The following is a 17,546-nucleotide window of genomic DNA, read 5'->3' as shown; positions in this document are numbered from 1 at the left end:
TCCTTCCTTCCTTCCTTTCTTCCTTCTTTCCTTCTTTCCTTCCTTTCTTCCTTCCTTCCTCTATACCTTCCTTCCTTCCATTTTATTCTTTTTTAGTTCTAGATTCAAAGTACATGTCTTCTTCTAACTAAATGAAGGTCAACCATGAAATGCAATTCTACTTCTATTTAATATTTTCAATTCAAAGTCATCTATAAACATCACATGTTATCCTTATAATGTGTTCCTAAACTAGGGATAATTTGTTTTTCTTTTTTCAAATTAGGCAAATGCAGGATACATTATTTAAATCCTTGAGCCAAAATCCTATTCTTTGACTTTTCATGCCAGTCCCATTTCAATACAGAGTGGACCAGGCATGCCTTGAATCCCTTCCTGGTGGAGTACAGTGCTTTACCTCTTACATCATTGATTTGTTTTTAACTTTCCTAATTAAGGATTGCATGATGGATGACCTGTTATTGTCTTGAAGGACTATACAGTGAGATGCGTGCATGAAACCTCTGTGGAGTAACTTGATGAGAAAAATTCTCTGAAATGCTAATTAGAATATGCATAGTTAAAGGATCTTTTTATACATTGAAAATAACAAGTAAGGAAGGATGACGAACTCTTTTGAGTTTTCCTTTTTGTAGAACATTTCCACATCAAGTATGTCTGCTGTTGTGTTGTGTCAGGTTTTGAGTGTTTACTTTTATGCTTCTGAAATTAATGTTACCAGTATTATAGCAACCCCCTTTTCTTTTAACAGCAGCAGGAAAGCTGCTGCGGTAGCTGTCCCTAAGAGCCTTTTGTTCTTGCTACTTCCCAGAGATCCATCAACACAGTGATTTTTCCTTTTTATGACTAATGGTTAAAAATACTTATGTAAAACTACTGATATTAACCTTTTTTCTGGACTCCACCTACCTTATAAGGACAGAGGAAAAATATTATAATACAAAGCATCACTAAATTTATTATAAATTTTAATGGGTAAAAGTGATGTTGTTTAGGTGACAATTCTGAGTATCTACAAGTTTAAGGCAGAGTTGCTGTTAGGATTGTAGAATGTTGTGCTCTATATGACATAAACATTATTAGTTAACTGACAAGAGTTATGAGTGGTTATGGAATAATTATAGATTATAAAATATAATGATGGTGTGAATCACAAGAACCTTTCAGTAATTATTTGCTTTTGGCAGCATAACATAGTATTTTATTTGATAATTACAAATAGTCCAGACAGTTGGGATGAGTGTTGGGCCTATTTTACCCAAAGGAATGACAGTACACAATACAACAAAGGACATTAGTCAGTTCACGTTACTAGCCACATTTGTGTTATACATTCACATTCCTTTTTTTTAAGTTTTTAAGAGATTTCTTTCATTTTCATTTCTTATGTAATGTCATGTGTATGGCCATTTGTATGTTTTTACATATGTGAACATGGGTAGAAGCCAGAAGAGGGCATCTGTCTGCCTGTAACTGTAATTACAGAGTTGTAGGAAACAATGTTGGTGCTGAGACCTGAACTAGGATCATCTGGAATAGCAGCCAAACATCTCTCCTACCATGACTTCCACACTCTCAACTGTATGCCATGACATCTCTTGACACTGAAGAATGGGAACCAGATTGCATAAGAATCAAACACTTGCATCACAAAGCAACTGAAGCCCATCCAGATCATGAGCTGGCAATACCTTGGAGTCATGTGCTCATTGGCCAGTGAGAGAGAGGCACACCAAGCTCTCCTGAACCACAGGTATAGGAACATAATCACTTTAAAAGACACTCATTCCATTTCACAGTTTCTACTTTACGAGTAGAGAAAAATGTCAATGTTTCATGGATCTTTCTTTTCCATAGATTCTTTGGATCTCATACTTGGCCCTGTTGACTTATTCTCTCTGGAAGAGTTAGAAATTCTTACTCGGATAATCTGTGCCATCATGCAGGGAATTTTAGTGCCTTGATCTTGTGCAGATTTCCACAGCTTCTGTGAGTTTAAAGAGCAATAACCAGGCCATGTCTAGAAGATAGCGTTTCAAAGCACTCCTCCCAATACTCCAGCTTACAATCTTTCCAATCTCTTCTCTAAGAGCCTTGAGTTCTTTGAGCCTTGGCAGAGTATAAAGGGATCTCCAGTCCTCCCACCCCAACCCTTATTAAGGAGACATTGCCAATAGTTCCTAGAATAGGGATACTCATTCTTCTTTGAGAGTTTTGCCACTGGTATGTTTCCCATGATCAAGTGGATGGCCCCACAGCCATAAATATATGGGTAACACTAATTTAATTTAGAAATAAAAAGAAAAGAATATTTGATGATAGAGTGGTAGGGAATAGGTGTTTAAGATTGTATTTAATTGTTTACAAGGAATTTTTAAAACTGAAACTCAAAAAAAGATACCTTTAACAAACCAGTTGAATCCAGCTGCCTTCATTAATAATAAACCAGACCTGAAAATATTGCCGACTAGGGGTACCAGAGTGCAGAAGTTGATAAAGTCACATAGCTTTTAGGAGTCTGTCTTAAAACTACTCTGTAATGATAAAATTTGCTTCAGTTTTTGAGAGGCCTTCTTGGTTTAATAATTTCACTATTTTTGGTTATAATACTAATTACAAACTTTTAACAGGAAAGCATGTGTGGTAAATACTAAAATTCCCATGTGTGAGTGTGTAAAGGTGTGAGTGTGTGTGTAAATGTGTGTGTGTGAGTGTGAGTGTGTATATGTGTGTATGTGAGTATGTGTGAGTATATGTGTGTGTGAGAGTGTGTGTGAGTGTATGTGCATCTGTGAGTAGATATGTGAGTGTATGTGCGTGTGTGTGTGTATGTATGTGTGTTTGAGTGTGTGTGTGAGTGTGTGTATGTTTGTGTGAGTGTGTGTGAGTATGTGTGTGAGTATGTATACATGAGTGTGTGTGTGTATGTATGTATGTATATGTGTATGAGTATATGTGAATGTGTGTGAGTGTATGTTATGTGTGTGAAAGTGTGTGTATGTGTGTGTGAGTGTATGTGTATGTGAGTGTGTATGTGAGTGTATATGTGTGTGAGTGTGAGTATGTATATGTGAATGTGTGTGAATGTGTGAGTATGTGTGTGTATGTGTACATGAGTGTGTGTGTTTATGTGTTTGTGTATGTGTGAGTGTGTGTCTGTGAGTGTATGTGTGTGTGTGAATATGTATGTGGTATGTGTGTGCTGTGTGTGATTGTGTTTGTCAGTGTGTCTATGTGTGTGAGTGTGTGTGGTGTGTGTGTGTGGTGTGTTTGGAGTGTGTGTGTGGGAAGGTGTATTAAAAAATTGGCACCACAGAACATACCTCCTTTCTTCATCATTTTTTATTGAAAATAAAATTTTTTCACAATATACTCTGATCACACTTTTCCCACCCCAGCTACTCCTAGATCCTCCCAAATTCTCCCTACTTCCACACCCATTGAGCCCCACAGCCTCTTTATCTCTTTCCTTAGGAAAAAATATCAGGCAAATGATAAATAGACAGCAAACCTGGACTTAAAACAAAAAGCATGAGAAGCATATACACACTAAAGCAAAATCCATAAAAATTGAAAATTGGAAATTATAATATGCATTCAAAGATCAGTACGACTTTAAAAAATAGCCAAACAATTCTCTAACTTTCTCTCTGTGTGTGCATATGTATAGATGATACACGCACATACACATACACACACACACATATAGATATATATGTATATCCACATACATTATATAACAAATATTTTAAAATACCATTGAGTTCTTTTTGTGCTGGCTACTCTTAAGTTTGGTTTGTATGCCCAGTGAGACTCCATTGGAAAAAAACAAATTCTTCTTTGCAAGTGGTTATCAATTAAAGATAGCCTCTTGGTTAGAAATGGGGACTCACATGCACTTCCCCCCTCAACACTGGACCTCATCTGGCAAGACCTGTGCTGCCTCACTTCTTGTGCGCTCACATGTTTGTGGGTCCTTTTATGTCTGGAAGACACTGTTGCCTTGATGTCAGCCTTCCACTCTGGCACACTCTTTGTGTCTCCTCTTCCACATAGTTGTCAGAACCCAGAGGGGAGGAATTTGAAGATATTCCATTTAGGACCAAGTGTTCTGAGGGTATCACACTCTGCACATTGTGAGTTTCTGTGTTAGATCCCATGCACTTCAGGAGGAAACTTTCCTAAGCAAGTCGCTGATCTAAGGATGCATCAGAAAGTCTCTAGAAGTCATTGTATTGCTATGTTCCTTGGATAGAACAATATGGTTTGGTATTCCCCAAGGCCTAAAGCCTCTCTAGTCTCAGCTTTTTGGTCACCAGGACGGTATCAGATCTGGGTGCCATCTCATAGAGTGAGCCTTAAATCCAATCAGATAGCAGGTGATTAGTCAAAGCAATGTTTATGCCATTAATGTACCAGTGTGTCATGCAGGCTGCTGACCACTGTCGATCACAGCATTTGTAATTAGGTTGATTAAAAAGAATTTCTTAATGAAAGTAATAGCCTGAATCCAGTAATTACAAAGAAATTTAGTTTGTCCATATAAAAATCATATCCTGGCTTAACACTTTTTTTTAACCTAATTTCCACCTGTTTGTGTTTTTATCTTGTTTAAAAACAAAATCTCAAGGTAATCCAGCATCTTACCTCAAATATGATACATATAAAATAAAATGTCTAGTTATTGATTTGGTATTTGTAATAAATATGGATGGATTACTGAGATTCTTTTATATTTCCATTACGTATAAGGTTCATTTTGATTTAGTTTTAGGAGAAGAACACATACATGATTTGCTATTACATAATTGTGGCCTCATGCAGTCTAGTACGAAAATAAGTTTTATTTTATTTTCCAAAAGCCATTTTTTCACCATTTAGTTTTCATGAAAAATTTGTTGTGTAACACAAAGGGGTAATTTTCTGCTAGCTATAGCCAGTGTTAAAGGGAATTTTGCCCACTTATTCACTGGAATATGTAAAGTACTTTTACTGTGGATGGCCTGGTAGCAATCATAGTCTCAAGAACATTGGATGAACTTGGAATTGATTATTTTATAACCCTGGTGCCTCGTAGACAAAAGTACCATGCTTACTCTGAAGGGAGGCTGAAGGCTAACATTGCTAACCTCATTAATAGCCACGGCCTCGCTGCAGTTTCCCAAATATAAACACCTGGGCTTGTCTTCTTCCCGGGTCAGCCCAAGAGGGACCTGTTACCAAGTCCATTCTTATGTGCAAGAAGAAAAATGACTGATAATAAAGAAGGTATTCAATAGTCAGTCTTCTAAATAGTCAGAATGGTGAGGGGATGGGAATGGGTGAGGATCGGGCACCGGTGAGGGGTGGAGATGAATGGGTGAAGGACAGGGACAGGAACAGATGAGGGCTAGAGATGAGTGACGGGCGATGGGCAGGTCCAGGTGAGGGGCAGGGATGGGTGAGGGGCAGGGACAGGTGAGGGTTGGGAATGAATGAGGGGCTGGATGGGTGAGGGGTGGGGATGAGTGAAGTGCGGTGACAGGTGAGGTGTGAGGATGAGTGATGGGCAGGTCCAGGTGAGGGGTGAGGATGGGTGAGAGGTGGGGATAGGTGAGGGGTGGGGATGAATGAGGGGCGGGGACAGGTGAGGGATGGGAATGGGTGAGGGATGAGGAAGGCTGAGAGGTCAGATGGGTGAGAGGTGGGAACTTGTGAGGGGTGGGAATGTGTAAGGGGTGGAGATTGGAGGCACATACTAGGAACGAAAGATATAGACACTTCGTTGTTGCTGTCGTTCAGAAAACAAATTATCTGTAGGACATAGATGACTTAAATAAGTCATTGTGTAGTGTGGGCTTCCTGACAGCCCCTAATTAATCATTCTTGCAGTGTGTGACTTGTGACAGCACACACAGATTACCCTTTGATGCTGAGAGTGAGGCTGTTAGCAATCCATATGATTAATTTTCTTGATGAATTGGATTCCTGAGTGTGCTTAGCAGGTAGAAGCAGAGGAGGAGGTTGTGTTTAGGGCTTCAATTCCCTCTCTGCAACCAGCGTCCTTCCTGTGCCTGGCCAGCTTCTTACCTTTCATGGATTCTCCACAATGCTGATGGTTGCCAGAAACAATAGCCACATCATGTTGCACTTCAGGACCGAACGTTATCTATGCCCAGCATGTTTCCAAGTGCACTGAATAAGACAGTATGAACAGATCAAAGCATTCACTTGTCCCGTTTGCTCAGTGACTCTGAGGAGCTCTTTTGCCCGTGATGTTTGTTTTACATACTTTGAATTTTCCCCCAGACATAAAATTCAGTATTTGAAAGTTGATTCTGGCAAAGGTAACCAAATCGCTCTTATGTTAATTCCACAGATGTGTTTATTTGTTCTTGTCCGGTACACTTTCTTTCCTCAACTTTCTGTAACGAGACATGGTGAAAATTAGCTGTTCTTTCAGGGTTTAAAGTCAGTCTGTTTAGTTTGAAACAAAGAAGATAAGTCCAAGAAGAGTATGATTACACAATAACGGGATTGGTGTTTTATAATTTTAACTAATTGAAGTACCAAATAACCTCTTTCTTTGTGTATGTAGAGATTTTTATATGAAAGCACTCTGGCGTGTCAGATGCTCCACCCCTGTATTTTTGCACATGTGTGAGACTGATTTGTGGAATTCCACTACCAATTTTGGACTGCTTTAGGATGGGAATCACTACATTGTTCTCTGACTTTGTTCCTTAAAGAGCAAAGAAACTACGGACCTTCAAAATCATCCTCTCCTCTGGGACCAAGTAATGCTAGCTTGATTTTTCTATTAGTGTTACAATATGTTCAATAGAAAGCTATTATACTTAAGGAGGTACAGTTGCTCAGGCATCAGAGAAAGGTATGTTCTGCCAAGCATGATAGCTCCTATGGAGCAAAGATAGTATGGCCCTGGCCGAACATGTAAATTACGAGTCACATTGAGGAGTACACGGATAAGAAAATCAAATTATCATATTTTTCTCCAAAATGGTTGATGGAAGCAATAAAATTTGTGAGCTCAATGAGTGTTTCATGAGTGCTTTCCAATCAAGAGCCCTGCTCTTGCAGGGCTGAGTGTGGAGAGGGGACTCAATCTAACTGTCCTTAAGCAACCTCTGTGTCATCAAGTGAGGCAGGTTCCAGAATCTGGTGTTTCAGATAACATAATATGCTAGAATGGGTGTTGCAAGTTTGAATGCCTTGGAATCACTGTGAATATGTAGGCAATTAGTGAGTTAATAAAGGCATTTTGTAAGAAATTATATTTTTTAGATATGGTATATTAACCCAAATAATATTCCCCACCTCATAAAGCAACACAGGCATTCCCTTGCCGCATCCCAGTCCCAGGTGTGCTACCCAAGCTCTGCCAAGCACGTAGTTTCCTATGTTTATAATCTCTATGACAGTGGTTCTCAACCATGGGTTCTCAGCCATAGTGATCACGTATCAGATATCCTGGGTATCAGACATTTGCAATTCATAAGAGTAGCAAAATTATAGCTATGAAGTACCAACGAAATAATTTTATGGCTGCAGACACCACAGCATGAAGAACTTCTCTAACGGGAGGTTAGAGAAGGCACTGGGCTTAGAAAGGTTGAGAGCCACTGGGCTAAAGGACCTCCTCCACACTCCTTCAGAATTTCGCTGCCATTTCACAGTCACATCCAGATGTTTCTTCTTTCCTGCTCCATTTTTATTTCATTTTTCCCCTTATGGCACTTTTATTTCCACTAGATACAATAACCATGAAGAAAGGACCCACAATTTGTTCTAAAAATAGATTTACTTGAATTAAAGGCATAAGAAACAGCAAGGCCTGGTAGCAGAATGCTGAGCCAGGAAGCTACACTGGGCTGCAGAGAGCTCAAGATCATCCTACATTGGTAAAAACCATTTCTCAAAAAATATTTTTGTTGTAAGGGAGGAAAACCCATAGCTTAGGATAACACATTCTGAGTTTGATTGCTAGTACACAAAAATAAGTAAAAATATGGGGGAAGTATTTAAGGAGATCATATGGTATGGTTCGGAAATATGAGTAAATTTTTAAGAGTAAAAACATGAGTAAATATTTAAGAGTGAGAGATGATTCAAAGGGATAGATAGAAATTTAGAAGCATGGTCAAGGGCTTTCCTTTCTGGGTAAAGGTGTTTATATTCCATTATTTTATATAGGGATGCTTTGAATATCTTTTCAGAAATTTTGGCATAAATATGGGTGTTTTAAAAGTAGTATTTGTGCTTAAGTAGAGATGAGAAAATTTTCAGAAAAATTTTAAATGATTATTGATACAGGAAATGGAAAGGATTAAACTATCTGGGATAGTTGAACAGATGTCTGTGTATATGAAGGGAGAAAGGCAAACGTTAAGTCAGGGCACTGGTGGGATCCAATTTGCCTAACTTAGAGGAGAAGCATTAGAGGGGTGTTTGATTAGGAGGCTGATGAAGAAGGATACATTTGAAGTGTCAGAAACTCAGAAAGTCACATTTCGAAGTGACTGAAGGGAAAGAAACATTTAGAAAGTGTCAGAAAACAAGTCCACAGCCATGTAAGCCTCATTCACAAGGATTTTTGAAATAGAAGTTAAATGTAAGAGATATGATGCATATGAAAATGATAAATGTCTTAAGGGAAAGGACCATTTCATCTGTGAACGGTGACTGGCATCTGAACTGTATCTGAGGCGGCATTGATAGAATACGTGAATGTCATGTTTGCACACTCCTAGGTACTGCAGTCAGAAGCAGACTAAAGGCTGTTGTACTGTACATGTGAGGTTTAGTGCTCAGAGTCTTTAAGATGGGATTTGTTGTCTTGCTGAGTATTTCATGGAAGAAGTGATCATTTGGACCTCCTTTTATAGTTATAATTAAAATGGATACATTCGGAGCCATTTGCAGTGATTTCCAATGCCCTATTTTCCCCTAAGCTCACACATTTAAATAAAATATATTCCATATATAAATAAGATACCACCAGTAGACCAGCTACAAGGGACCTTTAAACCTTGGAGAACTACTTGAGAGCAGCATATGATGTCTCCTGCTCATCAGCTATCTCCACTTACATATGTATTATTTTAGGATGCTTCTGCAGTAGTAGGTTTCCATATAATGTATTCAAAGTTTAGTGTGAGTTATTCCTTGCCAAATCTCCTCCTGCACATTTCATCCCCTTTTCCATTTAATTACAACCCTCCCCTATTTTGCTTTTTCAAGACAGGATTTCTCTGTGTAGCTCTGGCTGCCCAGGAACTCACTCAGTAGACCAGGCTGAACTTGAACTCAGAGATCTGCCTGCCTCTGCCTCCCAAGTGCTAGGATTGAAGGTGTGTGCCACCAACACCCAGCTTCCTCCTCTATAATACTATATTCTAGTCCCCTTTCTTGGAAGAGACTCTTTCTGCATGGTTTACTAGCTATCTAATCTCTGAATAAAATATATTGAATGAAATTCTTAAAGAATATATAAAGCATTATTTAAAGTTAATTAACTGAATTCTGTCCATCATTTTAGTAATATTTACAAGTACAAATAATATTGCATATACCCCAATTTACCATTTAAGGAAACTAATTTAAGGAAAATTCACATACAAAAATGAAGAACACCTGACTTCTAGGAGTAGGTGTCCTGACATTGTGTGCTCTCCCTCCCCCTGCTCACCATCCCACCCTCTCCTGCTACTGGCCCTGGCTTTCCCCTACAATGGGGCACAGAACCTTCACAGGGCCAAGGGCCTCTCCTCCCATTGATGACCGACTTGGCCATTCTCTGCTATGCACATACTACTGGAGCCATAAGTCCCCCTATGTGTACTCTTTGGTTAGAGTTTTAGTCCCTGGGAGCTCTGAGGGTACTAGTTAGTTCATATTGTTGTTCGTCCAAAACAATTATTAAAGAAATATTCTTTTCAAACATATTGGAATGCAAAGAACCATTAAATGATATTTCACTAATAATTCTACTTAGGGAATTGTTTTATAGACAAACACAATATTAATTGATAGTTTTGCTTCAGATTAGTTGAATATTGGGTCTTCACAGTGACACACACAAACTACTGGTGTACATTTTAATTTTCAGGGTTAATTTTGCTTGATAGTGAATAAAAGGTTGAAGTTAGTGATTCACCCATGATGTTGAAGAGTGTTTTTGTATGTGTTTGGAGCTTCTTTCTCATGGGAATTTTGAATTAAAAATGTTTTCTTTTAAAATTGTGGATTGATGGCTGATGTGAAATTATATATGTGGGAAGCCACATTTTAGAGTTTAGTGTACATCGTGGGGAATCAGAAGTCTTCCTTCTTCGTTTCTCTTCATTTCTAGGAAATGAAAAAGTTGGATGTGAAATATTTAAAGATTACAAATTGTTAAAGGACATCTGGTTTATGTGTGCCCAGAGATGCTTTCTGAAAAAATAAATAAATAAATAAAGTAGGATGTTAGGCTGAAAGGTGGAGGAGGATATCATGCAGTCTAGTTAACTCAGATTTTATGAGGAGAATGAGACTATTCTTAGGAGCTCTAGCAACACTTAACCAAACAGAAAGACATGTGGGAAAGAAATCCCTGCTTCTGAAAATACCAACCACCCAGCTACAGGAGCGCCTCACACATGGAAGGCAATGTGCAGTGTGCTGAGCAGCTCAAGAGTCAAGGATGAGGGAAGAGATGTACCAAGCCTCTGGTTAGTTATGGTTAGGATTGATTCGAATTCACAGCTACTCATCTTCCTGGAGTGAATGGCTTTCTGCTGCAACCACAGCAGGGAAGAACAAATACTGAGTGTCCTCACAGATCACTTAAATCCATCTCTGCTTAATGGACACTCTCCACTGTTTCCAAAGATATTTTTGTCCACAATTACTTAGTGAAAATGGATTTGTGTATAAATATTCTGTGGCGAGAAATACAAATGCCTTTGTCTTTAATAAATCAAACTCTGAGAAGTACTCCTTAAATGTTTTCTCCTTGTGGTGGTGGCAGAGAATAATATATCTTAATTCTGAAGCTGTACAGATATTTTAAATGTGGGTTCTGGGAAAACGTGCAAGCTGATGCATTACAGGAAGAAAAGTGCTCTCCCTGAGTCCTGTGAATCATAGATGGTGGGTGGGGAAAAGTTTCACTGCTGTCACAACAGGTGCCTGCCAAACTAGCTCAAGGAGGCAGTCGTTTGTCTACATTATTGATTCTTGCTTTGTTCAATTTCTACTTCCAAATATAGTGCCCAGCACATAATAGGTATATAAGAAATGCCTGTAACATGGATGAATGGGCAAGAGTAGATGGTATCAAAGACAGTTTTTCATACTAGGTAATAGAGGAGTCTTTTTTGTAATTACCTCTGAAAAAAAAAATCCATATGTGAATGTAACCTTCCTTTTCTTACTTTTTAAAGTGCCAGAACATTTTTTCAAAGCATTTCTTTTCAGTGTTACATACTAGATCTTGCTGAATTTACTATGAAGTTTTCTCAACAGACTTCACACTGTTGTCATAAAATAATAACCAAATGAGCCAAAATTAGCGAATTTCTCTTTAATAAAGATGTCTATCTAAATAGCTATAACTTCTTTAATGCTTTAGAAACCATGGCTATGAGAACGCAGGGTAAAAGTGATAATATCACTGAATGTCTGATAAATGTAAGTAGCAAAACTCATGTACTAGCTGATTCACTATTTTTTTACTGTTTTATGTTTACATAAAAAATCATAGAGATAAAGAAGTTTGTTGACATGTGCACACACACAGTTTGGTTGTCTGCTCTGGGCTAGATATTCTCTAGTTATAGAAGGAAAACTAGTAATGTATTAAGGACCTCACCTTTGTGGTACTCATATCCTAAGGGAACAATCAACTTGAAAATAATATAATTGTATTAAACTGTTAGTCTACGGACTGGATAGGGTGACTAAGGAAGTGAAACACTCTTGATGGTGACGATTTCTCTTTCAAAGTTTCTCAGGGAAGTTGGGAGTAACTGCAAAAGTCCAGGAATTATGCATTTTTGATAGTACCAAGGAAGGAGAAATTCTTTTTAATAAAGTATCTAAGACAAGAGCATGCTCAAACTGTTCTCCAAACAGGAAGTGGATGCTGTATTTGCTATGGAGTGAGCCAATAGGAATGTGATCTCAGGCAAGACAGAAATGACAGATTTTGTCAGGTCTCAGATCATATCAATCTGGCATTATGTGGGGGTGGGGGAGAGAAGCTGAACCCTAGTTTCATCCCAGTGAAAAAAATGAAGAGGGGAGTAGGAAATCACAGGTACAGTCTGTAGTACGTAGATGCAGAATTTATTTCAAGTGAATGGGCCCTTACATGGTACTAGACAGCCAGGCGGTAGTGATGCATGCCCTTAATCCCAGCACTTGGGAGGCAGAGGCAGGCGGATTTCTGAGTTCAAGGCCAGCCTGGTCTACAGAGTAAGTTCCAGGACAGCCAGGGCTACACAGAGAAACCCTGTCTTGAAAAAAACATAACAAATAAAAAACAAAAACAAAGCAAAAGCCCATGGTGTTATACAAATGAAGTTCCTCTTAAGCATAGACTCCCAGTGATCACATGCCAAGGCAATTGTCCTTTTATTTCTCCCAGACTGTCAGGAGGACACAGCTTTGCCAGTCCCAACTTTTACTTACTTATGGTCTATACTAAGGTGATTTGGGGACAAGCCTGAAACCATAAACCCAGTAGAGAACAATGGGATTGTGAGGATCAGTGTGAGGTCAGGCTTTTACATTATTTCTATCTGAACCTAAAGGGTTGACTGGTAGATAAGAGCCTGTACTGGGATGATTAGGCAATAAAAGCCATTAACAGATTGGCTGTTACTGTTTTCATTTTGTCCCTTATTATTAATAATGGATATTTTCTCAGCTGATACTTTATCAAAATCTGGGCAATGGCCTATGATGTCTTTGACTTCCCAGTAGACACTGCTCAGGCAAAGGAAATGGAGACGCTCTCTAGTCAGTTGAGATGTACCTTAAGGATGCAATGACAGATTAGTTGATGTCTAGCCAAAAATAAACAGTATTATCTAGAGTTTTCATCTGTTACTTACTCTTCCATCCATAAATATTGCCCTACAGTTTTGTTTATGGATGTGCTTGTGTCTGCTTCTCACCCCATCTCCTCACCTCTTTCTGTTTGCCAACTGGGGCAGCTGAACTTGGCCTCTTGCCCAGCTAGTTGTAAGGAATTAAGCAGGCCTGTTCTAGTATTTGGCTGGTAATTCTTTTAATTAACCATGAATGTTTAAACATCTTCTGGCTCCACCCCAATCTCAGTCTGGCAACTTTACCTCTTCCTGTGGTACTCAATCAGGAGTGATTTTGTATTCCAGGGAATTTTTGGAAAAGTCTAGCGACCTTTAGCTTGGCATGTTGTGAGTTGAAATAAGCAGTGTTGCACAGCATTATACATTGCATAGGAGGATAACAATGAACCACATGACCCCAGATTCCAGTATTGCCAGAGGCAGAGAATTGTGATCTATATTCCACAATTAATTCATGTAGATGTTTAATCCTACTCATGAATTATAGATGCTTTCTGATGGCAACTACATTAATATAATATAGAAAAAGAAAAATAAATGTGCAAATGAAGGGGACCAGGAGAAGGAAGAGGAAACAAATAGAGGAGGGAAAGAGGAAGACGAAAAGGGAAGGGAAAGGAAGGGAACGGGAAAAGGAAAGGGAAGGAAGGGGAAGGGAAGGGAAGGGAAGGGAAGGGAAGGGAAGGGAAGGGAAGGGAAGGGAAGGGAAGGGAAGGGAAGGGAAGGGAAGGGAAGGGAAGGGAAGGAGGTTAAGAATGAGCCTCTACCTAGAACATTGTGTTAGCCATGACTAGAGGAGTGGTGTGAACTGGTCTTGAAAATGATATAGCAACCAATTCAGCCTGTGAGCAATGTTGATAAGAACTTTGGACCAAACCTGTTCAAGGTGCTTATCTCTAGCTTTTCTAATGTTATTGATTCATGAAAACCCCATAATGAAAATAGCTGAAAAGACATACAAGTTGTAGAAATATTTTGAAAGAATGTGTCCCTCTTAGATCTGAATTCCTAATTTGTTTATCTAATGCAAAGTGGTTAGCCATGATATCATATACAGACAAGCAAGAACAACTGACTCGGGGGAGTTATTATATACTTATGTGTTTGTATGTATGTGTAAAAAATGATAATCAAAGAAAAAGATAATATTAGTTTTCAAGGGCATGAGAGGCAAACATGGGACTGGTTGGAGGGAATAAAGGGAAGGGAAAAATGATACACACACACACACACACACACACACACAAACAGACACACACACATATTTTAGATGAGGATTCTATTGGTTTTATTTACTGAACAGAAATATGTAGGAGCTGACCATGTGTCTAACCTCAAGGTTTTAATATACTAGACAACAAAATTGATAGAAATCACCACATTTAATTAATTAACATCATAGTGCATGTTCTTTGTTTATTTGAAGGCCAGGTCATGAAGGTAACAAAAAGTAAGGGCTAGAATGGATGTCAGAGGTCTGGAGTGAATTACCTGTAGCTTTCCTACTACCACAGGGTGTTCTTCTTGGCTTCAGCCTGAGGTCCTGTGAACTTCCCTTTTGCATGACTTTGTCTAATAGTATGTCTACACTTCCTTAAATATCTCTGATGAATAATTTGCTTTGATTGGTCCATTCTCAATTTTGAAATACTTCCCAGTTTTTGTGGGCTTCATATTTCTCAACATCTTTATCCTGGTACTTCCTTTTCAAAGGATTCTTTCCATTTCACTTTTGGTCTCAAGCTGTTGGCTTTTTTCTGACCTACTAAGACCTGACCAATAATGAGAGTTATTAACTTATGTTAGATTACAAAAACAAGGGATGGGAGATATGACATCTTAACCACAAAACAAGGATTCACCAACACCTCAGAGAACTGTTAGTGTCCTCTTACTATATATTTTATTACTTTATTTTATTCATTTTATAAGATGTGTTTTTATGCAGATGTGGGTATGTTCCTCCCTAAAATTAATCAACTACAAATTATTCTTCTAGAAAATCCTGGAGAGCTTTGAGCAACGTCAAACGGAACACAGTTCTTAACTATGGTTTCAATAAAAAGGAATCAAGAGATTTGTCCTTTCTTTGCAGCAAAATGTTGGCGTTAGGGCAAAATTATGTTGCAATAATGATAAGACTTTTCATAATTTTGTCCCTGAAATTTAAGAAGCACTTTGCTCTTCAGCAGCAGCAGCAGACTCTTGAACCAGAATCAATAAACTGGGGGGAAGCTGCACAGTCAGCTAGTCATGTGACCTTGGATACATCCACTGTGATGCTTCAATCAACTGTAACTTGAGAAAATCTATAATCAGTTGATAGCAAAGTCTCAGAGATGGATTATCTGTGTTATATATCTTAGTTATATTTATTGAAGGAGGGGAGGACAACCTGGCCACTGTGGGTGGCATTTTTCTTTAAGGAGGAGATTCTGAACTGTATAAAGGTAGGGAAAGGAAGCTGAGTATTAGAATATATACATTAGTTCATTCTTCTCTTCAGTGTGGAGGTTATGTAACCCATTGTTTCAAGGTCCTGTTGTTTTGACATCCAAACCCTGGTGGATCTAAACCCTATAGTCATTAACCAAATAAACCAGTTCTCCTTTAAGTTGTTTGTCAAGAGGTTTTATCATAGTAATCAGAAAAAGAAGCTAAAATACTCCTCTACTCTTTGTCTTTCTTTCTCCCCAATACTATACTTCTGACTGATGAATCCAATAAGCATTTTAATGTCTGAGTTCCCTACATTGTTCTTTCAGCAGATCATTTATTTCCTTGAGAGCTTATTTTGGCAAGTGAATAATCAGTTTTCTGAATAAGCTTAAACATGATCAGGGCCAATATTTAACCTCACTGTCAGATGATGCACACCCTCAATGTGAGCTGTGTGATGCAGAAGAGCAGTTGATCACAACTGACTGTATTCTCCCTGATCTGTGGACAAACATGACAAGGTTGGGAGTTCACTTACAATGTAACATTAAAAGTCTCAATTATTGGGAAAATTCTGCAGGACTTTTAAAAATTTACCTAAAAGAACAAACAGGCACAAAGTTCTGGTGGCCTTCTGTCGCAAAGATTCCATTCACAGATCTATAATCTTATTTTTTTCCCTCAGAACTTCAGAATGCATTCACTAGTCATCTTGGTATTGCAGGATGCAGTTACTCAGACTCCATTAAAGACTGTGAGTTTCTCTAGTAGCTGTTTATTAATTCCTAGAAGCAGTAGTTCTCTCCATGAAAGTAAAAATAATGGAAAGGCGTAATGGGTCATGCCTTTACAATACACTTCAGTTTCTATTTCTGTTATCTCCAAACCTTGGCCAAGATTTTATGTTTTTTGTTTGTTTTGTTTTGTTTTTGGTTTGGTTTGGTTTGGTTTGGTTTTTCGAGACAGGGTTTCTCTGTGTAGCAACCCTGGCTATCCTGGAACTCACTCTGTAAACCAGGCTGGCCTACAGAACTCAGAAATCCACCTGCCTCTGCCTCTCAAGTGCTGTGATTAAAGGCATGCCCCACCACCACCCAGCAGATTTTATGTTTTTTATTTTGTATTCTTACTTTACAACACAAACCTGGAAACTCTGTTGTGATGAACAGATGGAAGGAAGTCTGGACTGGGTAAGATCTGAAGTTTCCAGCCTTGCTTGTACCTCCAGCTCAGTGTAGAGCCAGGGATAATGGACTAAACCCATGCATTAGTGAGTTACCAGTAGCATTATAAGTAAATTAAGTAATACCTTGCTTTTTTTCTTAATTTCTGTCCCATTTCCTTATGTAGTGCACATATATATGTACAAACACATGTGGGGGTCAGAGAAAAACTTTGGTGAGCCCCTTATCTGCTTCTGCCAGATGGGATGGAACTCAGGCCATCAGGATTGCAGCAAGTGCCTTTATCCACAGAGCCATCTCAGGCCACAGGGTCAGTGCTTCTCAAACTCAAGGGTAAAAAAGAAAGGAAGGACAGAAGGAAGGAAGAAAGGAAGGAAGGGAGGAAGAAAGAAGGAAGGAGAGAGGGAGGGAAGAGGGAGGAAGAAGAATAAAAAGCTTGGCACTAAACCTGGGTGGGGACTCTTACAAATCCCCTTTCTCACAAAGCCTCCATGATATAAAAAGCATGGTCACCGTCTCAATACAAATAATCACTGGACGTCAAGATATCTCTGACAACAGCCAATAATAGTTAAATAAATAGCCAATAAAGTTAGGACAATAGTTTCATAGTCACCGAGCACAGTGGTCTTTGTGAGGCTTTCAATCCATTGGCCATAACAGGAAAATTGGGAAAAAATTCTACCAGTAGATTTTAATAAGAACAGGCATTTGGATAAATAGAGTCAGATGATCTAGATATTAGTTGTATTAGTGGTATCTCTGAAATAGTAGAAAAAGACTGCTCGCTTACACACACACACACACACACACACACACACACACA

General features: G+C 38.6%; 1 protein-coding gene across 1 annotated transcript in view; it reads left to right on the top strand.

Moving 5' to 3' along the window:
- Fbxl7 (F-box and leucine rich repeat protein 7) overlaps window positions 1-17,546 on the top strand; it is a 364,155-nt gene that overhangs the window by 211,891 nt on the left and 134,718 nt on the right. The gene's annotated exons all lie outside the window — the stretch shown is intronic.

Source organism: Mastomys coucha, unplaced genomic scaffold (assembly GCF_008632895.1).
Source record: "Mastomys coucha isolate ucsf_1 unplaced genomic scaffold, UCSF_Mcou_1 pScaffold8, whole genome shotgun sequence".
Lineage (NCBI taxonomy): Eukaryota > Metazoa > Chordata > Mammalia > Rodentia > Muridae > Mastomys > Mastomys coucha.
The sequence above is the reverse complement of the archived record's forward strand: the minus strand, read 5'-3'. Positions and strand labels throughout refer to the sequence as shown.